Source organism: Myodes glareolus, chromosome 26 (genome assembly GCF_982192425.1).
Source record: "Myodes glareolus chromosome 26, mMyoGla1.1, whole genome shotgun sequence".
In the NCBI taxonomy this organism is placed as follows: Eukaryota; Metazoa; Chordata; class Mammalia; order Rodentia; family Cricetidae; genus Myodes; species Myodes glareolus.
In genome coordinates, this window is record NC_142051.1 from 39,804,098 (window position 1) to 39,825,824 (window position 21,727).

A 21,727-nucleotide genomic window follows, 5' to 3' on the forward strand; every position below is an offset into this window, starting at 1 on the left:
GAGCCAAATTTTAGTTTATAATTAGACAATAGGGCCTGACAGCAGGGCAATAAGGGAAGATGGAGCGTGGCTAAGAATCTGAGAGAAAATGGAAAGGAAACTGTTGGAAATTAATTTAAAATCCAGCTTTTAAAAATGTCTTTTGGGCCAGGCAGTGGTGGCACACACCTTTAATCCCAGCATTCAGGAGGCAAAAGCAGGCGGATCTCTGGGAGTTGGAGGCCAGCCTGGTCTACAGTGTGAGAGAGTGAGTTCCAGGATAAGATCCAAAGCTACAGAGAAACCCTGTTTCAAAAGGTCTTTCCATTGATACCAAGCTCAATCCATCTCAGGAACTGGCCAGAAAACCCTATTATATAGCTAGTTACCTTACAAAATAAAATATAAGTAGTAACTATCAAAAATTGTCAGACAATGCCAGGGACTTTTTATACATGGTCTAAATTTTCATAAACAGGCCACCTAGGGGTTCTTAGTCTCATTTTACAGAGTGGGAAGTGAGGCCCGGAAAGCATAGTTCGTTCCCTTCCTACTGCTGGAGGTGCATGGATGAGCTTCATTCTGAGCCTCAGCTCCTGTAATCTTTACAGTAAGACTATTTAGCTGTCCGTCGTGTATATTGATATGCTTCTTCCAGAAAATGTGCACAGTAAAATACACTTTAATAAATGTATATGGACAGCAGCTATGACGAAGAAAGGGGAGTCCAAAGCTCTTTCAAGAAGCAGCAATGCCATCAAACTGATAATTTCTCACACAAATAGTTATTGAGCAAATAGATTAACGAACTAAGCTAAAATTAGCCAGATTAAATTTAGTAGCAAAGAGAGAAACATGCGAGTTCTATACCTGGAGTAAAAAGGCATACAAATAAACTTAGTAAAGCAATTTATCATGTGGACATTAACGATAGGAGAACATAATGATATCTGGGAAGACATCATTTCAGAAGAAATTGAGATTATTCATACATGCAATTCATTTTCATGATATTTAAAAATGCCTGGCAAATCCCTAAGAAACATTTTTTATGAAGAAATATACTAACTCTCGGCAGCCCCGTCTCCTATTGTGCTAGTTCATGCAATAACTGATCTTGGACATTGTAGAATTTTAACAGACTCGGGCTGATAAGAAAGCACAGCCTCCCCTAGACCTGATGAAGTGTAATGGAGCCATGAGAGAGAGTCAGTAGATAGAATATTAAATGATCAAAGTCCCAATCTAGTCCCCCTTCACATGATTTTGGCCTTTTCTCTCCTTTTACCTTCTCAATTGTGTGTTTATGGGCAAACACTGAGATCAGTAAGAATGGCCGCATGGGCTCTTGTGTGTTGTGTTGTGTTTTCTGTTATCTAATCAGGAAAGAACCATCCTTGCCTTCTCCCAACCCAGCCACCACTAAGCAGGAGGGGCAGAAGGGAGCATGCTTAGGTGGGCACCTAGAACACTTTGGCCAATAATAAAGGATAGTGACAAAGCAGACGAGGGACACTGTCTCGGGGTTTTCTGCTTAGACTGATGGACATGTCTTACTGCCTAGCGGGTCATTCTACAGCCTCTGGTTCTTAGCGGAGGACAAACTCCTTCCTGGGGATTCCTCTAGAGAGAGAGTGCTATGGCAGGAGACTGGTGGCCTCTGTTCAAATGTTACTGGATGGGTTTGCTAACCTTTGACTTTTGACAAGCCCTTACCAGGGGTCAGTAACTTTAGCTGTGAAGAAAGGGAGCTGTATCCACGTCAGAAAGTTTGCATAGGGGTTAAAATAGTTATGTGAAAGTGGCAGTCGATACAGGACACATAGGATGACCATAGAATGACGTGGTGATTCATCTTCACTGTCAACTGGGTGGGAGTTAATCACCATGGAGAGACTCCCTGAGCGTGTCTATGCAAGTGTTTCCAGAACAGGCTCACTGAGAGGGGAAGACTCACCTTGCCTGTGGGCGCCATCATTTTTGTGGACTGGGGTCCCAGACTCAATAGAAAGGAGGAATTAAGTTGAAACCCAGCACTTCTCTCTCTCTCTCTCTCTCTCTCTCTCTCTCTCTCTCTCTCTCTCTCTCTCTCATTGTGGACTCAATGCTTACCTTATACTCTGGCTGCCATGACTTCCTCACCGTGAATGATTATAGCCTTGAACTGTGAGCCAGAAGAGATCCTCCCATATTTGAGTTACTATTATCAGGGATTTTGCTACAGTGATGAGAAAAGTAACCAACACAGATGCTTATCCAGTTTTCTTTGAGTCTCATATGTGAAGCCATGGAGGTTTAAATTAATAGTTACCTCTATTTTTTCAGCTGTTTTGCAACTTTATACTCCCCCCCATTTCAGTCTTTTTATTTTTTAAACTACATAATATGATGTATTTAGAGAGGAAATACACCAGACTTCTGTACCGTTGAATGGCCGAGGACTCCCACAGAGCAGAGCGCCCCCCCCAAACATGTGTGCCAAATGAACGGATGAGTTAGTGCAGGCATGAGAGACTGAAGAAGGAAGGGTTTGTGTCCACAGCTACCCTTTTCCTCATCACACAACACGCTGAAGTTCCTGAGTTCACAAATACAGGTCCACTCCATGCAGGGTATAGGATATCTTGTGCTTTTGAAGGAGCTGAGAGAAATGATCTCTCTCGATCTGTTCACTAGCCGAATATTTATCTATTCCTTCTCCACTGTTGCCCACGGACTTGCTCGGTTTTTCCAATCCTCCTGTCCTCTTCCTATTCCACTTCCAGAGGAGAAATGGCTCCCGTTTCTGAGGATCACTTTACAGTTTATGTGCGGTCACTAGGGACACACTTGCTTATTTATTAAACAGATAGAAACTTTGTTTTTTTGATAAAATATGCCCAGCATTTAAGTACAGGGAAGTTCCCATTTGCTGATAGGTGCCTAATATTTTAAAGGTAGTATGTTAATAAATTAGTCATTAATTTTTAAAAAACCCACAGTAGTTGTAGCTGATCATTGGCTATGACTTCCCAAAGACAAAGTCTTTTGATACTACCAAAATGATTAATAGAGACTGATGTTAGGACTGAATTAAAAATCAGTTTAAAGTGTTAATAAACTAAGTATCTAATTTTCATAGATAGGTAATAAAATCAGAATAACGGGAGTACCTTCCAAGAATTTTCATCAGAGGAAGAAAATTAAAAGCAGCATCCATGAACAAATTAAACTAGGTAATTAAAATCCAATGAGTAATGATCCAGTTTTCTTTTTTTAATAAAACAATGCTGAGCCTTGTTCTAATGATGCTCTGATTACCTTTGTCAAAAACAGTATCAGGGAAAGATAACAATTTCAAAATGAGCTTTGATGAAATAACAGGCTATTCGGTCTTTTTAGCTTTGTCTCTGCTATCTGATTGTCAAGCCTGATACAGATCCGCTCACATCCTTCGTCTAGGGACAGGAAATAGCGGACTGGGCCCACACAGATCTTTAGTGATTCATCACTCTGCAGCGAGTGAGTGTCTTCCCAGAGCGCTGCCGTTTCTTAATCTTCCCGGTATGATGAACGGTGATAAATGGCAGCCGTAAGAGCTTGAGTTTGTTTCTGAACCGCAACACCCCCACAGATTAGTGCAGATAGCCAGCTGATCTTCTGCCTATTGTCCAGGCTCTACACGGGAAGACAGCAACCTGGGAGCATCCATCCAAGGGGCAGGGAAAAGTCACCTGACGTGGAAGAAGCAGAGCGCGGCTCAGGAAGGAAGAATGAAGCCACAGCCGCACAATTGCGACCCCCACTCCCCCGCCAGGTGTTGGAGTTGAGATCTACCAAAGACTCAAGACTGGCAGAATGGCTAGCACCAGGAAAATAAACAATACCAAACGCTACCAAATGTGTGTGTGTGTGTGTGTATACGTACGTACGTACATACGTGTGCGTGTGCATACATATGCAGTGCATGCACCTGTGTGTGTGTAAGTAAAACATTAAAGTCAGGAATCTTCGCTTTATTTATTACTAAGGTAGGGTCTCTCACTGAACCTAAAGAGATTAGCCTAGCTAGACAATTGCCCAATGGATCCCTGTCTTTGCTTCCTAGGGGCTTGGATACCAGGCAGGCAGGCAGGCTGCTATATCTGCCTGGAGGCTCCAGACTCCCACCGCCATGCTTGTGTGCAAGCATGCTTTATCCGTGGAAGCATTTCTCTAGTCACCAAACTTCTCCAGGGTTGTGACAAGATCTTACTTGCAGCCAAAGCCTTTCCAACTGCAAGATCTCTCACTCTCCATCCTTGGCTACCCTTTGTCCCAGGCTGCGCTCCTGTGACTCAGAGGTTTCTCACACTGTGCTTAGGGTACCAAACCCCTTTCTAAGATTTAGGAACTTTGTATCTACAAGCGCAACTTTCTAGAAGTCCCTTGTAGCTATCCCCTTGGAAATATTCCCGTCACTCCAGGTTGGGTGGGGCATGCATTCTCTTTAACTCTTTTCTACTTCCCAGTCCGTAGGACTCTAAAACAAAGTCAGAATAAACACAGTAAGGGCAGTAGGGAAGGCGAGAACTTGCACGCATGCGCAGAACTTTCTGAAGAATTCGGCAGTGCAAAGAATTTTGGTTAAATGAAAAACAAAGTGTAATTAGATTTTCTATTATGGATGTTATATATGAGTACTGGTTCTGTCTCCAGCTGTGTTTGTAGCATGGTGACTGTCCTGGTTAGTCTTTGTCCACTTGACACAATTAGAGGGACCCTCAATGGAGACATTGCTTCTATTGGCCAATGGGCCTGTCTGTGGGCATTCTCTTGATTACTGATTGTAGCGGAAGGCCCCGCCCCCTTTGGGTGATGCTACCCGGAGGCTGTGGTCCTGGGCTGAGAAAGCACTGAGTGAGCCATGAGGAGCAACCAGTAACCCATAGTTGCTGCACCTGCTGCTACTTAAATTCCTGCCCTCAATCCCCTTAGTGAGAACCTGTGATGGGGATGCGGAAGCCAATAAACCCCTTCCTCCCAAGTTGCTTTCGGTCGTTGTGTTTATCATAGCAACAGACACCAAACCGCAACAGTGGTCTTGGCATCCGAGACCTTTTGGTACTGGGTACTTTAAAAGTCGTAATTTGACCTCCATATTTACTGCTCCTTCAGCTTCCAGAGGTCTGTCTTCCAGGAGCACTTGTTTTCTTCCCAGTTCCAATTAGTCTTTGTCTCTCTCCACCTCGCTCTATGTGTATGTTCATGTGAAACCAATGCACACTTCCCCCGTACTATGCAATGACTTTCGCGGAGGAAGGGCAAAACCCACAGCGACCATGCACGGGTTATCCCGCCTGATTTGTCAAGGTTAGACATTATACACATTATATACAAAATTTGAAAACCCCTTCCTTTGGTTTCTTGGGGACCAAGACTCATAACGGCAAGTGTCAAGTCTAAGGTGCCTCTAGGCTGCACATGGGTAGATAGGGTACAATGCCCAAGTAGTTCTTCTGGGGTAATTTATTTTGAGCACTAATGATGTGTCTTTCACTTGGTGGGAAAAGGAGTTCTTTGGCTTTAATTTTTCAGCATCCAACACTTATTTATTCTTTAAGAAACAAAATGTTTAACCCATTTTTGTTTTGTGGTTTTGCCACTTGGAACGAAAGATTTCCCCCCCAACACATCCTGTTCTATTCTGCTGTCATGTTGAAGGGTACACAGAGTTGTTTCCTTCCCTCTGTGGTCCCTTCTCAGGAAGGTTTTAAACTGAGTTCAGTCTGGGGGCAGCTGCGGGGGTCTCGGACTCTCCCAAAGCTGTTCCCTTTTACGTTGCTCCTAAGCTCTCATCAGGACTTCTGAACTTCCACCTGTGAAGACAGCTTAGCACACCAGCAAGAGGGTCTCCTGGCTGTCAGCTGAGCTCAGCTTAGGCCTGGACTGGGCACAGCTATTCTAATCTAATGACGGGCAGTGTCTTAGGAGGACCTGTGACATAAGGGTTAGGCCCAGCTTATTTCGTGTCCTGACCTGAACTCTGTGAGATGCTGAGATAAAAACCATTTAATTATCCTTTAACTGATGAATAAGTCGATCCTTGGAGCAATTAAGAAAGTTGTTCTTGGCTGAGGGTGTAGGAAGCACAAAATTTTGCCCAATGCCATTAAACCTACTCCCCCTTTTCATAGGGGATTAAAAAGCAACGAATAAAAATAAAACAGGAGAGACAAGAATAGATCGTAAATAGAAATTGTGTTTTCCTGTTGGTTCCCATTTCAGTTATTGTTGTATGAACATGCATTTGTACCATGTTGTAATATGAAATTTGCTTATTGCCGTGAGCTACAGTCCAAACCATTAGAAAACAAAACCAAAACAACTTCAGTGTTACAGAGGATTGAGTTGTTGGAAACATAAATTTTGGGAGAATGGCTAACACTGAGCTTCTTAGGACCAAATAGATGAGGCGAAGGGTCTAACATCAATTTCAGAAAGGCTATGTCTTCATTGTGGTGCAGTGTGTATCCATGCTATGGATGTGGTTCAGTAGGTAGAGGGATTCCCTAGCAAGCACAAGGCCCTGGGTTCTATTCCCAACATCACCTAAATTGGGTGTGGTGGTGTGTGTGTGCCTATTTGGAAGGTGAAGGTAAGAGCATCAGGAGTTCAGGTTCATCCCTAGCAACCCGAAAAGTCCCAGACTAACCTGGAAGACACGAGACCCTATCTGGGCACAGAATAATTGTGGAAGTTCTTTGCTTAAAGTTATGAGGCCCTCAGAATATTTTCTCAAGTTAAAGACACCTTCAGGGAATGTTTTACATAACTGGGTAGAGAACTTGGGATATTTGTCGTGAATAAACACCTTCTTTGTCACACGGGGCAGCAGATATTCTTTACTGAGAATTTGCTGCATGCGAGGTCCCCTTCTAAAGACGGTGCCCACAGGAGGTCTATTGTAATCCTTATGACAACCTTCCTCAACACACGGTCTTGCTACATGCAGGTCCAGTGTTATCCTACTGTTTTGGAGAAAGAAGCTCATGTAGCGAGGTGGAACAGCTTGCCTTGGAACACAAAGCCAGTTGAGTTCTACATCCTTAGGAGAGAGAACAACAGAGCCACATCTTCTGCCAGAATCTATTCCCTCGGTGCTTGACAACTTTAAGTTTTCGCTGCATTTTATTTTTTTGCCTGACAAAGATTTTTCCGAGCTCCGTTTAAATCGCTCACGCTGCATTGGAGGCCTTTCCCTTTTTGTCCTCTTTGTGGTCCCACGGAACAGCTGGTCATCCTTCCCCCTGACAATGAATGGTGAGACTGTCATCCAAAAGAGGACAGCCATTGTCCTTCTTCAGAAGCAACAATCTCAGCTCCTTGAGCCATTTTTTTTTCTTGGTCCTATTTTCTCCCAAACCTTCAATTACTTCTTTGTTTCTTGCCTTGTCTCTTGGGGATAGTTGCCACAGCTTATCCTTAGCGGCCCTGCGGTGGGGGCGGGATGGGGTGTGGGCATTTCTGGTTTATATTTATGGTCCTCTGTGGATAGGGACTCGTGGGCCGGCTTCTCATGAGCACCCTGCCAGCCCCTCTGGACCCTGAGTCTTCACACTGGTGCAGGACGTGTGCACCACGAGTGACCTTCGAGTCATGTGTGACTTCTTGTTAGTTGTCACAGCCTCTCACCTCTGTTTCTCCTTCGGGATGCCCCTCCCCTGCTCCCTCAAACTCCTCCCACGCTTCCTTGTCTAAGAGAGTTGGATGTTCTGCTGTACTTGGCTTGTGTATTGTTTCTTTCTCTCTAAGCCCATTTTTTTTTTACTTTCTGCCTCAGAGTGTTAATGGACTTATCATTACCCTTTAAAATATGGTTAATTGGTTGTTTAATTTATGAAACTTGGACATGCTGTAAAATTCAAAATGTATAAAAGACATACACAGAAAACACACGCTTGTTCTCTGGAGATGGGTGACTAGTGTGGGTACTTTCATAGATATCATTCTAGACATGTTCTAGACATCCAGTTTGTGATCTTTACATACACACATGCATGCATTTGTATGTGACTCATATGCACTTCGTGATAGATACACATGCATGTGCATATGTGCTAGGCACAAGCTGGATGGCATATTACTACGTATGCTCTGTATCAGTACTGTTTGCTCAGTATTCCGTCATACATCATAAAGAACTTCAGCTTGCTCATGACTTTCTGTGCCTAGGATAAAGCCTAATTTATTTCATTAAACCACTTCTATCACACATTTGATTTTAAGAGCGCGGTCTTTGGAATGACGTTATCTGACAGGATCCTATCTCTGTCACTTGTTGGCTCTCAGAAGATGGTCACCTGCTTCTTTGTGTGTTAGCTGGGTCACCACAGAACAGAAACTGCAACGGTAACTCCACTTTGGGTGATGGTGAGGAGTAAGTGTGCTAATCGGTGTCAACCATCCCGGCAATGTGTGGCACAGAGCAGGCTCCGGTCTGCTTTGTCTACCGATTAGACTGTTCCCTAGCTTTAGCTTGCACCCCGTGTGTTGCAGTGAACAACCTTGAACATATGAACATAGAAGTGATATCCAAATATTTAACAACTCTTACACCGTGGACACTGATTAATCAGAGTGATGCTGGCCTCAGTGCTGAAGTGTGCTCCCAAAGGACCCTCGCCGTAATAGATGACTGTCTCTTGGCTTGATGAATTGTGCAAGTCTGGGGGTTCTTGGGAAAGGCCTGGGTCTCAGACAACAGTGTTTGCTTTGAGTGTCCCAGGGCTTTGACAAGCAGACACAGCACACACCAGAGTGAAATTAGCCATATGGTCAAATCTACTTTCATACCTGTTAGGTATATTTCTTAAGACGAGCCTCTCCCTGGGGAAGGGGTCAGCGCTTGGCGGGCTTTTCCGGAGGTGGAGGTGGAGTCCGTACCAAGGCAACTCCCAGGCAGAAGGGGCTTCCAAAGATGGATGCCGGGTATTACAATACCCATGTGTACATATCCTTCAGGATAAATGCCGAGATGAGGAAGTGCTGGGGGAAAGGTTTTGTATACTCGCGGTTTGTTCTCTTGGAGAATTACGTTCACATCAGCGTAATACGGAAGCGCTGATCCTTGCCATGTGATGTTAGCGAGCTTCTTTGTGTCATACTCATCTAACCATCGAAAAATGACCCCTCAGAGCGGTCTTAATTTTCACTCCTCTCATTACGATTGAGTTTGTTGTCCTTTAATGCATTTAGAAGTCATTTAGAATCTTTCTATCTGTCAATATTACTCTGGCTATTATGGAATGTCTTTATATGATTAGCGGACAATTTTACTTACTTTTCTGCCTGCTGTCTTCATTTACCTTACTCAGTGTTCTTTTTGTTGTTGTGAGTCCCTTATATGATTTGTGGGAGCTGTTTATATATTACGTACAATTTATTATCTTACTTGTCCATAGAGATCCATTGAGTACCTAGGGCAGGCGTGTGCTATTTTAAGACTAGGGGCCAGATGAACAGCAGGAGCAGCAATGACACACAGTACCCAGCTTCAGGATGTCAGAGGAGACAGATAAGGAAATAAATAGTGGTGATAAAAACTTTGACATGCTTTGGGAGCACAGAGGAGAGCGAGCATCCACGTGGGCTGTGTCTCACTAGGGAAGTCTACAAGCGCTGCTCCAAAGCCTTGAATAAGTAGATGCTCAAGGGATGCTCACTCTCAGGGTATAGGGTGGTGAGTTCCGCCATTGCAGAGCCGTTTCTTCGCAGCTGAGCACCACGGTTTTCCTCCTATCGGATGCTGCTTTGTCCTCAGGCTTAGTCCCAGCTCTGAGACACAGAAAGAATGATGTGGAGATACAGCGTACTGCAGCTGGAAGGTCTGAGCCCTTGCTTTCCGACGAGAAGTAGCTTTATTGATCTTAAAGGGCCGTCAGCTGTACTTCCCAAAGAGTTAAGGACCTTTCTAAGTATCCCCAGCGTATTCATTTGTCCTGAATTCATTTCAGCCACTTCTGTGTTTTCAATGCAGGTTGGACACAATATAACACTCAGACCGTACAATAACCTTCATCTTTCTATTATGTCTTTTCCTGAGTGCTTGCTCTGAATATTTCCCAGCCAATTAACCTGCCTAGCAACATGGTATAAAGAGGGTCATCCTGCCTCTTAAAACAAGAGTTAAATGTAGTTCGGGCGATCGATTCTACCGAGGGCTAGAACAATAGCCATGCGAAGAACAAAAATCCTAGCAGCTAGCGATCCCTTTCTGTGTGGCTCTGGAGTTCTCGGGCACAGCGAGTCTATGAATAGTGTGTGCCTATGAAGAGCAGCCCTGGCACTGCCCACCAGGGTGAGAGTTTCTGCTTTAGCTCCTGACAGCCCCAAACAAAAGGAAGACTGTGTTGTTTGAATTAATGGATGAGGCTGGCCACACAATTTAATAGACTCCATACAAACCAGAAAGACTAGGGCTCTTTTACTAGAGATTGCTGTGAGTTTCCAAATGAATTCCGAGCATCAAATATGGGTGCTTGAGAAGTAGAGTCCTGTCCACAAGCATTAACTGAACCAAACTAAATTATATGGAGAATGGAGGTAAAGGATCTTTGTCACATCTTGAAATGTCTAACTCTTGGAGCTGGAGAGATGGCTCAGAGGTTAAGAGTACTGACTGCTCTTCCAGAGGTCCTGAGTTCAAGTTCCTTCATCAGGGACCATTGCCCTAAGAGTGATAACAGGGACCATTGTCCTAAGAATGATAACAGATATGTCAGGGACCATTGTCCTAAGGATGTTTGCAGAGCACCCCACATCCCAACTATCTTGAGAATGGAATCACAAAAGAATGTTTCAGCTTACACAAAAAACACCAGGTGTGCTAACTGGTGACCTTTGCTACCCCGCCAAGTTCCTTCTTACCCCAACCCCCTCATTCAAGGGCTATATAAGCTGTAACCATTACCCTAATAAAGTGAGACCTTGACAATTGAATTCTGCTTGGTCTCCTTCTTCTCTCTCACCTATGATTCTTACAGGTAGAGTCTCTTCAGACCCTGGATAACTGGACCTGCTGGACAGGTCAAGTGGCGCCTGAACAGGTATCTGAAGAGCGGTCAACTAGGCGAAGGACTCTCCCGGGACACGGAGGATCCTGTCGACTGCATCGCTCGTGCACCTCTACAGGAGAAGGTAAGGCGCCTTTCATTGCCGACCCATCGTCATGGGCCTTACATTGTCAAAGGAACTAAAATTCATCAAGGAGTTCAAGAGTTCGCTCAGAGAGAAAGGAGTAAGAATTAAAAAGAAAGATTTGGTAGACTTCTTTTGTTTCATTGATGAAAAATGTCCCTGGTTAGTACTAACAGGGTCTGGGATTCATCTCAACACGTGGGATAAAGTAGAAAAAAATCTCAGTGATAAGTTGAAAAATGGGGAGCAAATTCTTGAGGCTGTTCTTAATTACTGATCCTTAATAAGAGAAGTTATAGTCTTCAGAACGGAGGACAAGGCTCTCGCATTTTGACCATAGTAACTGATTTCCTTCGCAAGATGCAAACCCCAGACTTGGAGGCTGGTGGTTCCGGCTCCGGAGGGACGCTCTAAACCATCGTCACCTTGCCCCTCGGTCGTTGTGGACATACTGGAGCCCCTAACGCCGGACTCACCCTCCCCTGAGGTAAAGTCCACTGTTAAAATCATAAGGGGAGAAATGAAGCCAAGAAAAAATATTTACCCATCCCTGGCTACTGTTAAACAACGGCCGCACCATTTTCAAAATAAAACCATTCCTGAATGGCAAAATAATGAGCCCCTGGATCCGACTTTGGAAGCTGAGTTAGAAGAAGAAGCGGCCAGATATGAGGAGGAGAGATATGGAGGAAGGGGGCCCCCATGTCTTTCTTAGTCATTCAGAGAGAATTCCCCGGCCTCCGCCCTATGCTTTGGCTGCCCCCTCTGTTCCCCTTCTCCCCTTATCAGCCCCACTGATTCGGGAATTATCTAAAACGAAAGCTGTCCTTAAGGCACAAATCGGAGGTTTAAAACAAGTGCTCACGTTACAACATGAGCTTTCCGATCTCTCCTCACAAATCCAGGAGCTGCAGCTCACTGTGGGCACTGGCCCGTCTCAAGACAAACAGAAAAACCCAAACCCCAACATGAGATGACTTTTCCTGTTATGACTCGAGCCTGCGCTAGACAAATGAACAGCGTTGAAAATTCCCAACCAGACATCACAGACATAGTCCGAGGCTCTGGGAAAGATGGGAGGAGGAGGTAGAATCTGATTATGAGGACTCAGCTAATGGCTCCAAAGGGGAATCGGAGCCTGGGGGACTATACAGGCCCTGCTACTTATAAAAAGATAAAGTTTAAACATATTAAAGAACTTCATTCTGCAGTAAAAATTTATGGGACCAATGCTCCCTTTACCTTCTCCATATTAGAAGGACTAGCGGGAGCCAGATTCCTGCTACCCTTAGAATGGAGTAAAGTAGTTAAGTCAGTCCTTACTAGGGGCCAATATTTAACCTGGAAATCAGAATTTCAGGATAGAGCTGAAACCATGGCAAGGCAAAATAGAAGAAACCCACTGAGTCAGACTGCCTCCTGGACTGCAGACAAGATTAGTGGAAGGGGAAAATTTGCAAATGAAGAAAAACAAAAGGGACTGTCACCGGGAATACTCTCCCAAACAGCACAAGCTGAGTTGGCAGCCTGGAGGGCAGTTCCCTTCTTCAGCCGGTGCCACTACCACCCTCCTCACTAAGATTATTCAAGGACCCCAAGAATCTTATGCTCAATTTATGGGCAGGTTACAGGAGGCAGCAGAAAGGATCCTGGGGCCCTTTCCTCTTATGTCCAGAGATCGAGTCATTGGTGTCCAAATTATATCTTTACCCAACCTATATGAGATACCTTTTATTTGAGGAGCTCCAAGGACGGGCAACTTGTGGCAAGACCTCCCCCCAACCTAAGACAGGGCCCTGGGAACCCTAGGACGGGTAATGGGGGAAAGACCTGGTCCCCACTCGACCTAAGACAGGGGCCCTCATCGCAGGTCATCATTAAGGGGCAAAATCCAAAATATAAACAAAAAAACAACTAATGCTACCCATAAGGAACCCCTCTGTTCCCAAGAGAGGAAAAAAGGCTCCACCACTCGAGAGGAGGGTCCTCCTTGTCCCAGTCCCTCCTCCTTTAGGTCTGAAAACTTGTCTAGACTCTGACCTGGTGCCCTCCACTTGATAAGCTGCCTGCCATAATAAAAGGAAGGGGGACCCTTCAAGTCCCAGCAACCACATGGTGGCTCATGACCATCTGTAATGAGATTGGTGCCCTTGTCTACCTTGTAGGCAGACATGCAGGCAGAACACTATATACATAATAATAATAATAATAATAATAATAATAATAATAATAATAATAATGAGGAGGAGGAGGAGGAGGAGGAGAAGAAGAAGAAGAAGAAGAAGAAGAAGAAGAAGAAGAAGAGGAAATGCATAACTCTTGTAGAGCCATGACTTGTGTGTTATATGTGTGTGTGGAGGGTGCCATGCATGTTTGTGTAGGCATGTGTGTATATGTACATTAGGAGGCTAGAGCAGAGCCTCAGGTGCAATTCCTCAGGTGTCCCCCGCCACTCTAAAATGTTTTTTATATTTATTATTTTATATATCTGAGTATTTGCCTGCATGTATGTATGTGCACCAAGTGCATGCCTGGTAAGAGAGGGCTTTCAGTCCCCTGAGATTGGAGGTAGCAAGACACCATGTGGGTGCTGGGAATCAACTTGGCTTCCTTGTGAGAGCAGTATGTACTCTTAACCACTGGTCTCTCATAAGCTGGGCTGGTGGCCAGTGACTCTCAGGAAGCTACCTGTCTTTGCTTTTCCAGACCTAGGATGAAAAATGTATCATACCATTCCTGGGTCCTTGTGATTGCCGGGCAAGCGCTTTTCCCTCTGAGCCATCTTCCCAACCATCTTCCCTGTCATGATGCATAGACTTTTAGCAGCTGCTTTGATGGAGCTGTAAGGGTTTTATCAACAAGCACTTCCATCACTTCGCTTGCTCCAGCAGGGACATAGATGGGACGAGTTGGCTCCTCTTAGACCCGATGTGATGAACTTCTGACCGACCAGCACTTTTGCTGCTCTCTAAACTGCTTTGTGGTGATATCCCGCTGCAACCCAGGTCTTGTCAGTGCACAGACGTATAGCGAAACAACAGCTCTATTCATTGCTTTCCACTTTTTATTGGCACTGCCGACTTCCTCCTGAGTGCAGCAAGTGGGGCATCAGCCTTGTGTTTGCTGTGCTGTTCCCTTTCTCAGAAAACGCACAAGTCACGATCTCTAGACCTAAGAATCACTCATGGCTCATCACAGAGTTAAAAAAAATGCTACTTGATAGTAAATATTGGTGCGGGAGAATTATCTGTATTCTGTCAATCATGTATTTTAATAAAACGCTGATTGGCCAGGCAGGAAGTATAGGCGGGTCAACCAGACAGGAAGTAGAGGCGGGACAATGAGAATAGGATAAGGCTAGGGAGGAGAAAGCTTCCTCAGCCACTCCTGCGCAGACCACCGAAGAGGCAGCATGTAAGCTGCCCCCGCTGGAAAAGGTACTGAGCCATTATGGCTAACATAGATAATGATAATGGATTAATATAAGTTACAAGGACTAATAAGAAGCCTGACCTAATGGGCCAATCAGTTTATAACCTTATGGAGTCTTGTGTGTGATTTCTCTTTGGGGCATGCCGGCTGAGGGGTACCGGGCGGGACAGATACCCCAACAAGCCGGCCCTCATGTTACAAAATATGGCTCTTCCCTTGGTAGGGCAGGGAGGACTGGAGGCAAATCACACAGAAGATGCTTAGGAAAAGTGTCATCGTGATCACGATGTGTGGATGAAAGGGTGTGAAACGGGCACACTTAGATTCCAACAAAGAGTGTGTGTGTGTGTGTGTGTGTGTGTATGTGCACATATCTATGTGTGCAGGTACACACACGAGTGCATATGGAGACCAGAGGTCAACGTGGGTTGTCTTCATCAATTGTTTCTTCATCTTATTCTTTGAGACAGGGTCTCTCACTTAACCCGTATCTCTCTGATCAGGATAGACCATCTGGCCATCAAGCTTCAGGGGTGAAGACTGAGTGGTCCAAACACCTAAATTGTTTACTATTTTATCTAGGAAAAAAAAAACCAATCTCTGATAGAGAAGCTCTTAACATAAATAAATCTGTCATGTGTGTTGCTAGTTTTTTTTAAAATAAAGTACATACATGGGAATGGGGAAAACAGCCCTCTGGTATTAGGTATCTATGACCCAAAGACACTGCTCACATCACTAATGAACAATTGGATTTCTAAACATACTCAGTAGTGCTGGGACTGAAAGATGACCAAGTTTATTGAACAGTACAAATGAGAATAAGAGTAAAAGTAGGTCATATGTAAAACTTCAGGACAAAAACTGTATGTGGAAAGAATCAGTTGATTCAGCTGCAACTCCGTATATCAAACCATGGTTGATCCATAATTGTCTGTCCCCCATCAGTCTAAGGGTTCAGGAAAACTCAATTAACATTCGCAGTAGGCTCAATTGTTAAACAGAGATTTCATATAATTCCCAAATCATGTATTTTACTATTATTTATAAAAGAGATGTTATATGTATGTTGTGTCAATATAAAGTGTGCGTGTGTATGTGTGTGTTCCTCTGAGAACCCACTCTTGATCATTTCCCACCCATCACTGTCCGCACTGCCCACTCTACACCTAACATTTTGTTTTTCTTTCATGGTCGTGTCTTAAAAACTCTGGGCTTAAGGTCTCCTGAGTAAATTGGGAGCAGGGGGGCCATGGGAGGGGGTTGAAGGGGCAGGGAGGGAAGCGGAGAAAAATGTAGAGCTCAATAAAATCAATAAACTAAATGATAAAAAAAGAATAAGTAGGGGGGAAAACCTCTGGTCTTCGTTTTCTCATCATTTCATGGGATTTTCCAGACTGCTTCTTGTTTCACATATTTGTTGCCCCCCCCCCTTCCTTTTATAAGAGTTGCTGTGATCCTGGTGCCCCTTTGCTACGGACCGGCTCAGGGGAGCCACTCAGACCGTAAGGAAATCAGGGCGAAGGCACAGGAGAAATCAGGATACGGCGAGGAAAGTGACACACAGACACTCTCAATGTTGAGACATGCTGTTGCGATTTACTTACTTCAGTGCAGGATTATATATTTTTTTTACAATCAAAGAATTTGGCAATGGCATACATCATCAAATCATAAAACAGAAAAGAACAGCATAAAACAGTTTACAAAAAGAATCTTTGAAGATGCTTTGACTTGGGCACAAGGACTTCTGCTTTCTTACACTTTACAAAACAAACTCTCTCCTCTTGCCTTCAAAGAGATCACTGCCCTTGAGCTAGATCATCTTTATCAGCTTGCAGGTGGCTGGTTGGTTTGAGCTAAGTGACCTTGTGTGCCTGGGTGAGAAAGAAAAAGGCTACTATCTCCCTGGGAAAGCTTTCTGCTAGGAAAATTCTAATACATAATCTTGAATCTCTCTGAAGTTTACTTTATATCACTAACTTCAACTCTCCTCCCTTCTCAATTCTCAGGCTCAGATATTGTCAGCTTAGGCTAGGTCTTTTCTTCCCATAAGAAAGGTTTCATAGGCCTTCTATTTACAGTTGTACATATTTCTCAGGCAAATGCCTAAAGCTTCTAAGGTTTTTCCTAGTAAAATTAACTCCTTTTGTTTCACATCATCAAGGAATTGTCCTAATGATGATTCTAGCAATTCCCAGAACTGGCTACTTTTTTAAGGTTTTAATTAATAGCGGAACAGAATTAAAAAATGTCCTTAGCAGTCTTGTTTGTATCCACAACTGCCTGGAATAGTCTGATCTGTTAGCAATATGCAAGGATCACAAAGAACACACATATGGCTCCAAGGACAGCCAGGTCAAGTCAGTACTAATGGCGACTCAGGTAGCATTACACCACAACTGATTGCCAAGGGACCGCCTGGAACACACAGCTCCTAGAAGCACAAATCCCACTCCTTCCGGCAATATTTGCCCATCCAGTCAGCATTTCTGCTACATCCACGGCTGTCTCGCCAGTGTAGCACCCCTTCACAACAAGAGACACCCTAAGACACTTGCCTAGGCTGGAGTTTTGTCCGGCTTGATGGTGTTCAGGCAATCACAGCCCCGTAGCCAGGGCACGTGCAGAAAAGAGCATTTCATGGCGTCCCTCCCTCCCCATCTTCCATCCTTACAGCCAGTCTTTCCATCTCTTCTCTGTTGACATGGCCTGAGCCTTGAGGGGTGGGATTGGAGCTTGATAAAGATGTCCCACGTAGGGATAGTGCTTTATTACTCCAGCCATAAGGCTGGAATGAGTGGCAGAGAATGCAGAAAGAGAGAGAGCGTCTGGGAGCCTACGGTGTGGATCCAGGAGAAAGCAGCCAGGCTCAGACCGGAGGGATGGCAGCAGAGGTGGTGAAAAGCTATTAGGCTTGGTATATATATTTTGAAAATAAGTTTAAAAGGTTTTTCTGGTAGGTTAATTTAGTGGTGTGAAGTTGAAACACAGTTGTTGAATTTTTTTGAGAAACCATTTATTTAATGGCCAGAGCTATGTTGTACAGAACCAATGATCCAAAGAAGGAGTAGCCCCTCTGTACTTAGGGAGCACGTGGTCCCGTCGGGCAAGCTTCCAGAGAAAATTCTAGCAATCTTCTCCTTGCACAGACCCTTCTTATGACAGAGGAACCCCGTGACACGGGCACCCTGCACACAATCATCTCTTTACTCTTTAAAATCCCTCCATGGAACATAGGAAGGACATCTCCCTCTTACCAATGAGAAACTGAGACCAAGAGCTGTTAAGTTAAAGCCTAAGGCTTAAGGTCGCCCAACCCATAAATGGCAGAGCTAGGAGTTAAACCCAAGTGGTCGATACACATCTTCAACCGTCAGAACTAATGCTAGAGAACAAAATCACAAAGCAGGGTTTTGGTTTTTTTTTCTTTTCCCCACCAAAAAGATCTGGGCTTGGAGTTGCTGGGGGCAGGTCAGAGCAGATGAGCTCAGAAAGTGTTAGCACAAGGCTTCTCCAAACACAGGATACTTGACAGAGTCAGAAGGGTGTGCTTTAGGGTACTAGGAAGACGCCTAAGTGGGGGAGGGGAATTGGTGTGCAAAAGAGAAGCTTAATGTAACATTTCTCATAGATTTGAACAGACTTCACACCAGGACACACACACAAACACACACATACAGAAACAGACATACAAGTATACACACACAGAGACATAAGTATCTGCACACATAGACACAAGTACACACACGCACACACACACACACACACACACACACACACACACACACACACACGAAGCCATCCACTTTGAAGTTAGTTTCTCAGCTTGTTCATTGTTTACATTACGCACGGTGGTGCCATACTTCCCTGGGAGACATCAGGGCAGAGCAAAGCTCGGGAGCCACCGTCTGCCACCATGTCTGCCTTCTTGGAGTTTTGCTTCTGTAGAAGAATCGAGTGGAAATACAAAGCACAAATAAGACTGGAAGCATTCGGGCCAGGGGGGTTCGGTGGACCGGGTAGGAGCGGATGAAGAATGGGGCGAGACAATCTGTGGCTAGGAAAAGAGGTAATTGAAAGATTATCTGGGAAAAGCTTGGTTGGACATGTGGAGACAGAAGCACAATGTCAGAGAGCAGAAGTTGGGATCCCTGAGACACAAGATATGAGAAAGTCCAGATTAGGAACGACTGGAGGTCAAGGGGTTCCCAGATGTCTGACATTTTATGCTTACTTTTCAGGCGATGAGACCCCACCTGGGAGTTCTGATTAGGACATCTAGTATGTTGCTGGGCACAGAGTAGATAGAGAATGCAGTTTTTTAAGGAAAAAAGAAGAGAAAAAATAATGGTTTCAAGTGATTGAGAAGCAGCTGTGTGCTAGGCACACGGCAAACCTTTTAACTGCTGCACCAATTGATTGGCCTCACAGCCGTCAGTTTCTCACGAGTTCGCAGATGATGAAACCAAATCTCAGAAAAGCCAAGTGTCACGCTCACTCCCGAAGCTAAATGAGTGTGAGCTTCCGAACAAAGCTCATTTTCATTGCAAACGGAGACCCAAAAAGATGAGAGAAAAGGTAGCGGTGGGTTCCCGTGGTTCTTCAGAAAGGAAGCTGTGGTAGGCCCGACCAACCTAGCAGAGGAGCAGGGTAGCTTGGAAGAGGCAGCATTCCAAAGTCTGAATCAGAAGGAGTCTCTTACAGCTTGGTGTGGGAACCCTGGGAGGAGAAGGCTCAAGAAGGCTCATCCTTTCTAGTTTTCATTTCTGGGAAGCAGCAGGACCATGAAAAGAAACTGCCAAGTGAGGGAGGGGATATGGCAGAAATCTAGGCTCCTCAGACCCTGAGAAAGCAGCCAGCAGCAGACTGTTGGGAAAGGTGACCTGTGGGGCTCCTATCTCTGGACTGTGCCGGGCATTTCGAGGCTCTCTGAGGTTCCTCTCTGTGTTTATATCGTTTAGCAGCGGAGGACTGTTAATGACTAATCTGGGTCCACGAGGCCCGGAGCCAAGGGAGAGATGCTGCAGCTTATGCCGGAAGGCCGCCTGTGGTCACTGGGGCTTTTACTCCCGTCTCTCCTCTTCCGACCCACCCCACTGTCTTCTTATCTCCCTCAAGAGCAGAACTGAGTTCCGAGCATCTGCAGTGAGATTGCTGGGCTTTGGAAAGGAAGACTGAGCTCTGAACCCTCCTGGGGCCTTGGACATCTCTGATCCAAGACAACCCAAGTAAGTACCTAGTCCTATCAGAAGTGGGAGTGTGTGTCTCAAGGGAGCGGAGAAAGAGCATGGCTTACAGGCTTCTCTCAGATACCTGGGGTTTTGGTCAACAAAACTCTAGGGTTCACGGGGTTTGATGTCAGGGTGCTGAAGCGCCAGAAGAGAAAGCACCCCTAAAGAGGAAAGCCGAGGCTTCTTTCTTACTGAACAATACTGTAAAGTGATAAACTTTCCACGTTCTGGTCTCCCCGAGGACAGCGCTGTAGATGGTAAGTTTCCAAAATGGTTCATGTCTAGTTCCACAGAAAATCTGACCTGTGTGGTGTTGCTTTTTGGTGATTTGCCTTTTGGGGGGTATTGTCAGGTGAACCCCGAGTCTAGACTTCAGTAGCAGGAGTATTCTCCTTAGATGAATATCTTCGGAGAGTTTTCTCGTTAAACTTCACCCCCCTCTACCGCCTCCCATTTCTAATACTGATATCAGATAGAAATATTAAAAACATAGAAAAAAAAACATGATGAAGAACTTCATTATTAAAGCACCCCTGGATTTTAGATAAGACCCACTTGTCTGCTCCCTGGCATAGCGACACAGGCTGAGGCGCTCAGAGAAGTCCTCCTAATTGGACTTTGATTGAGAAAGGAGGGGCAGGGGGATAACAGACGGCTCGTCGGAGCAGCTCAGGCCTGTGTTCTGAAGAGCTCCAACGCTGTCCTGGGAGCTCGCTTAGGCCCACGGCTGCAGTGTGGCACGGGGATCCTTACGTTCATGCGATTAAGAAGACAATGAGGAAGAGACCTTAGGGGATGGTGAGAAGGTTTATGGCATAGATTATGGTGATGATTTTACATCATTTTATGTCAGCCACACCTTAATAAAGTGGCGTGTGTGTGTGTGTGTGTGTGTGTGTGTGTGTGTTCTTTTCCCTTAAAAATGGGCGTGAGAGGCAGGAACAGATAGCTGGGCTGCTGCCATTGTGTTCCTGGCTTTGATTTTCTAAAAAGCGATACATACTTTCATCTTTGAGTCACGTGATGCCTTCCCCCTACCAAAGGCTGGACCTGTGCCGATTGCACCCTGGACCCTTCTGTTTTGCTGACAGTGTTGCAATATGACTGATGGAACTCCCAGCTCATAGCTGAAGCTCTGGGCAGGACAGAGCTCGGTTGTCCAGAAACTCTGTTGCAGTACCTCTAGCAGGGTCCCACGGCTCACAGTTCTCCTGCAGAGGGAGGGGGAACATGAGACCATCCTTGGCTTGACTCCAAGATCAGAGCAAAGTGTATGGAACACACAGTGACTGGTGAGGCCTGAGGACCCTGTCAGGAAAAGTGTGTGTGTGTGTGTGTGTGTGTGTGTGAGAGAGAGAGAGAGAGAGAGAGAGAGAGAGAGAGAGAGAGAGAGAGAGAAAGAGAGAGAGAGAGAAGAGCGCGCGCGAGCGAGGGGGGGAGGGGAGGCAATGAAGCTAACTTTAAGACCATGTCTGCTAAAAGTCCCAGGCCTCACCTAAATAGCCCTTTTCCTTCTCACAAGAGCCCTGTGTGGTGTGGAAGTCTTGTGAGTGCCCATTTTATAGATCCGGGAAACAAGACTCAAAAAAGGATGAGTAACCCCTCCAAGGACAGACGGCTAAGAAGAGTAGCGTTTGAATTAAAGTAGCGTTAGAACTGGAGCGTCGCTCGGTCTTTGCTCCCCTGGTCTTGCTGCGGGCCTGGGAAAAACCTGACGGGGACAGCTGGCAGCCGTTTGGGTTTGACAGGGCCGGTTGTTAAAACCCACAAATATGTTTGAGGATTCCTAAACCCTCACGCACGGGGCATTCTCCAGTGACTGCGCTATCAGCAGAGGAAGGGGAAAGTGCAGCACTGTGCGCAGTCACCCGCAGGCCGCAAGAGCTGATTGGACACTTCAGTTATCAGCATCTTAATTAAAACCT

At 45.2% G+C, this 21,727-nt stretch overlaps 1 protein-coding gene across 5 annotated transcripts in view; it reads left to right on the forward strand.

Moving 5' to 3' along the window:
* The first annotated feature begins 19,568 nt into the window (after nucleotides 1–19,568).
* Nucleotides 19,569–21,727, forward strand: part of Nr1h4 (nuclear receptor subfamily 1 group H member 4) — a 71,612-nt gene continuing 69,453 nt past the window's right edge. Inside the window, exon 1 of one of the 5 annotated variants that reach the window (XM_048418394.3) lies at nucleotides 19,569–19,799. The gene's annotated coding sequence lies outside the window, so the exon portion shown is untranslated. Of the gene's footprint in view, nucleotides 19,800–20,040; nucleotides 20,060–20,463; nucleotides 20,601–20,929; nucleotides 21,095–21,727 lie in introns of those variants that run through there. The other 4 variants (XM_048418398.3, XM_048418397.3, XM_048418396.3 and 1 more) reach the window with 4 other exon arrangements.